Raw genomic sequence first — 5,724 nt, forward strand, 5'->3', positions numbered from 1 at the left:
GTTTGTCGACTGTATGTTTAATATCGAGAGCGTCCATATGACAGAGATCGAGGGGATTTCCCCATTTTTGGCGTGAACGCGTTCTACTTTAAAGCCTTGTTAGCTTTTTTTTCTGGTTAGAGTGTAGAAATGTTTTGAATTACATGTACTTTTTAAAACGAATATGTGTCATCAATGATTTACAATACTCTGATACCGCATATCGTTTCATTTTAATAACATTTGATGTTATATTTGATCATGTTTGTCGAAGTCATACATTTGAAGCTTTCGAATTAAAGCTGATTGATTTTGTGACATGTACATGTATGCACTATATATATATTTACACCAGGTACAATATGTGCATTTATGCTCCCTTAACTGTGACTGAAGCTTGCGTAATTATTTCTTGATAAAATGCCTCCGAAAATTAAAGTAAACAGCAGAATTTTTTATTAATAATAATAGGGCACTCTAATGGCAGAACCATTTAAAGATGTTTTGAATCTACGTTTCAACAGATATGAAAAAAAATCCAGAGACGACTACAAGTAAGTACAGGAGACAAGAACGAATTTTATATGCACAGGTTCGAGAAGCGCGATAGGTCGAAAGTTATTGACAACACATGTGTACATGTATTATACCTCATATTGTATAATATTTCGTGTATCTGAGGAAACCAAATAAACTGTTGAAACCATAAATATGTATTCCGTTATTTTGGGGAAAAGCTGAGGAAAGAGATCATGAACAATTTTATGAAACATATTATTGTACATTTTTGTATGATGTTCACGCTCAAGATGCAACCAATGGCAACCTTTTGAATAAAATCAGCAAATAAATATGTCTAAAATATATACAGTTGTATATATCATTCACAATACAGATGGGTTTTTCTGATAGCCGGTCCTATAGAAAAAATGTCTTTTCCACCAATTTTAATTACATTATTATACCAAATAGGAACTTTCAATCAAGGACGTATACGTACACTTATAAATCCTTGTTTCAATATATTGTAAGAAATCATCATGATATTTTGTATTGAGAATGTACCACGATTTGAAAACATCTATCCAGAATTTATTTGAACACCTGCATGTTCATACACACCTGAATATATTCTGAACCACAACTTGCAAGACGGTCTGAAATCAACAAAAGTTTTTTTTTATATATAATCTGCCATTTCTCATCACTCTTATAGAGTCTTCTAATCCAAGTAAGTTTTAGAGAGTTAATAAAAGCACTAATAGTGGTCAATTTCCAACCACCATTAAAATAATTTTGAACAATCACTTCCATTTTAATCTTACCTGGTTTTCCATTCTACAGAAATTAATATAAAAGTGTGTTAAGTTTCTTGATAAATTTATCATCAGGGTTAGGAAGTGATATAAATAGGTGGCTAAATTGAGATATGAGTAAAAAATTTATAATATTAATTTTTCTGATAGGTGTTAATGACCTCCTATTCCAAATCTTAATCAGTGATTTGAGTTTAATTAGCTTTTTGTCAAAATTAAGTTTAAGGATCTCATGAAGATTTACACTAAAATCAATTCCTCACAATGTAAACTTTTCTTTTCCCCACTGAAGATTTAGCTCAGGTAAATAATAATCCTCACTACACTTCTTACTCCCAATCTATATAACCTGATTTTTTTTTCTACAATCATTATTAAACCAGAAATGTTAGCAAATTCTTTAAGTTCGTCTTTGACGATAGTCTGATAGTGTCAGATAGGAGTAAAAGACCGCGGGCCTCGTGCATGGTGTCAAACGCCTGTGCAAAGTAATTACGCGGAAGCTTAACCATTTGGTTGGAAAGAATATGGAAATTAAACAATGATATGATAATATTGCTTAGCAATTTCAAATGTTGGAAATGAAACCACGATCCGCAGGGATTTTCCCTTTATAAAATGATACAAAACACACGTTCTTTGTAGTAAAACGTAGTAAAACAAGTCACGTGCTTATACCTCATTCTTGCCATTGGCCGAAATAGATATGGAATTGTGTTACGGGTGACTAGTGATCACATGATGAGTGTCAGAGTGTGTGTTTACTTCCAAATATAGTGATTTTTCTGACCTGGTATTTAGCGTATAATTCGGCCTTTTGACGAATATCTTATTTTTTTTGTGTTATATGTATCTATTCTGAAACCTAAAGCAAGTAATTATGAATATAAATTTAGAATTCGACGAATTTAGCCGGGAGTAGCCGATCTTCGCTGATCCTAAATTTAGCGGTTATACCATTTTGAATAGGGCAATTTGCATTATATCATTTATATATATAACGTGGAAATGGCAGTTTTATTTCTCATTTCAGTCCATTATTTAAAATAAAACAGTACATATGTGCAATTTGAAATTGTATGAATGCAACATTAATAACATTTTGGAGTCTAAATATTTTCAAATAAATAAATTTTCCGAAATAATGGCAAGCAAACTATTACTATATTTGGAAGTAAACACACAATCACGTGATCACTAGTTACCCATGATGCAATTCTATATTTCGGCCAATGGAATGAATGAGGTATAAGCACGTGACTTGTTTTACTACGTTTTTACTACAAAAAATAGATGCAGATATATTCCGAGTTTGGAGGTAAAACCACGTCCCGGGATGATTTTTAGCCCAAAGGTTGAACCTGGCCATTAAGAACATAATAAAAATTCGTTCTTCCTTAGTATAAGCTTTAAGTGTGTCGGACGATGTAAATATTTATGCACGTGCATAAGTTAAGCTGGTTTCCCAATGTGTATAATGTTCCTGTACTGTAACCTTTGTATGGCTCTATACTTTATTCCTCGTGACTTTTGTCCTACATGTGTGTCTGTGTTTCCTCTGTCATGATTGGCTGTCTAGTCTCTGGTATTGGATAAATTCATGGTAGGGATTGTATACTCTTTAGCGAAATTGTAATAAAATGTCGAGGTATGAGAGAAAAGTACTCTTTCACATGTGAATATAGATTAGGGATATTCTACCTTCGGGATCAGAAAATATGAAACCCTCGGCTAGGCTGGGGTTTACTACATTTTATGAACCTTGGATAGAATATCCTAATTCTTCATATCCAAATATGAAAGAGTCATATAATACAAATAAGATAATTTCTCAGTATTTCGATCGAGGATACAAATTTCTCGATTATCTTGAAATTGTCATCCCTCGAAAGAAAAATAAGAATGAGTATTGGGATGATGGTTAGGGCGGAGCGTTTTATAATTTATAATTAGTGAACGACACTCTCAATGGACACAAGCACACACGTACTGCAACTGTCTTATTGAAGTTTATTTTAAAATAGTATATAACCTAAGCACATGTATCTAATTTAGATGTTGACCAACCTGTTCAATGTACATAATGTATCCTGTGCTTTCCTTTCTTCCTGGAAAACGCGGGATGTACATCCACAATCCGATCCCGAGGCATTCCTGAATGTTTATCATTAACTCTAGATCTGGTATCAAAAGCCACAGCAGGGGCGTAGCTAGAGTCTTTTATATGTGCAAGCCCAGGCGAGGGGCCTAAGCCTAAGCCCCCAGCGGCGGGTCCAGGGCAGCGCCCTGGTAAGGGGGTTCAGGGGGGCAAAGCCCCCCGACGGAAAATATTTTTAAGGAATTGTTTAGCCCCGAAAATGATGTTTGATAATGCTTGGTATTGCACTGATTAACTAGATTTATTAAAATCAAAAGTATAGATCTGTTTTCTACCTGTACATGTACCTGATAATTATGCGTTAATGTTTAGTACAAAGTGTATGAAAATCTCATGATAAGTCCCACATGTACCTAAGGGGATTTGAGAATAGATTGACGGACCTTTCTTACGTTACGGAATTTTTTCATGTGCAAAAATCGAATTATACATATATGTGAAAAAATGAATTGATATAAAAACAGCACCTCATATTATAAGGCATAAAAGTCGCAATGATAGAAAAAGCATTTTGTCTTCTTAAAGTCTATCTTGACGGGAAGTTTTATTTCTCTATATATCGTTCCAACAAGAGTATACATGTGTCAGTAGATTGTACATTTACTCTGGGTTGAAATTTTGGAACAATAATCTCATATCTAGGTAAGGTGGTTTTTTCTATTTAGATGACTGAATAGAATCTAGTCCGCTAAACCTGCCTATATTATAAGTTTTTTTGCCTAATATATATCCTTATATTTGGTAAAAATAAATAAATAAAAAGCCTAATGATATAGGCAAGTTTTAGCGGACTATCTAAGTATAATCTACTCTGTGTCACTATAATTTGCGAGGTGTCACTTTTTTGATATTTCATCTGTCGTCCTTTGACTTTGCGTGTCTTTCGTTTTAAGCTTGTAAAGCCATCTTGTGTCTTAGAAGATTCATATTAACGCACCAAACAACACAAGCACTAAACACCCAGGACCCGTAGGTTGATCGTAATAAACGGATACGACTTCAGGTTTCCATTTCCGGACTTCCAAAACTGCACGGGTATATTTCAGTATTATTAATTTTCATTTTTATATTTAGATGACACCAAGACAAAGTAAAATACATGGATTACAATAACATAAACAGATCACCATTGGTGTTCATGACGCGTATAACAACAAAACAAAAACAAAAACTATCTTGCAGGTAATTCAAATCCTTTATCAAAACGACACAAAGTATATCAATAAAATCAAGTTTTGTTTTATAATACTTTGCATGAATACCTTTGTTATAATATTTGAATCTTACAATATACTTCAGTATATGTATCCTTAATTTAAAGCTATTTTTAACTCCTAAGTAATACCAATTATAGTAATTCTATGATTGAGATTATATGTGTGATTAGGAAATAACGACTATGGTTTCATTAACAGTATACGATTAACTTCGTATATGTCCATGCCATGTCCAAATTAATACCACTGTTCCAATGCAAGATTTTAAACTGTAAGAACTGTTTTGGCAACTACTTAACCTGGTATTTCCATGAGTGATGCAATATTGACTTAAAACTGTGTTCGGGAAAGGACATATGGTATTTTGTTTTGCAGATCGTTATTCCTTAGTTATCGAGTAAAATTTGATATATTTACTTGTTATTGACAATATCAATACACCAAGCCGAATGAGTATTGGGATGATGGTTAGGGCGGAGCGCTTTATAATTTATAATTAGTGAACGACACTCTCAATGGACACAAGCACACACGTACTGCAACTGTCTTATTGAAGTTTATTTTAAAAATAGTATATAACCTAAGCACATGTATCTAATTTAGATGTTGACAAACCTGTTCAATGTACATAATGTATCCGGTGCTTTCCTTTCTTCCTGGAAAACGCGGAATGTACATCCACAATCCGATCCCGCCTCATTCCTGAATGTTTATCATTAAATCTAGATCTGGTATCAAAAGCCATAGGAGGCGGAATAAACACAGGGATAGACGCCATTTCTGGCGGCTTTGATTGATAGTGTCGGTGGCAACGACGTAGAAAAGGGGCTTGTGATTGGTCATTGCCGTGGCAATGTGATCACACTATGCATATGACGTCAAAGTGTAAACCAAAAAACAAGGTAAATATGGTATTAAGATTCAATAATCACTCATCCGACATATTATAGTACAGAAATAATTATTTAATGAAAATAAAATTAAAAGAAAAGTAGTTTAATTATATCGTCTAAGATAACTATTACCTAACATTTCGTTTTTATGAGCTTACCGT

This window comes from Argopecten irradians, chromosome 8 (assembly GCF_041381155.1).
Source record: "Argopecten irradians isolate NY chromosome 8, Ai_NY, whole genome shotgun sequence".
NCBI lineage: Eukaryota > Metazoa > Mollusca > Bivalvia > Pectinida > Pectinidae > Argopecten > Argopecten irradians.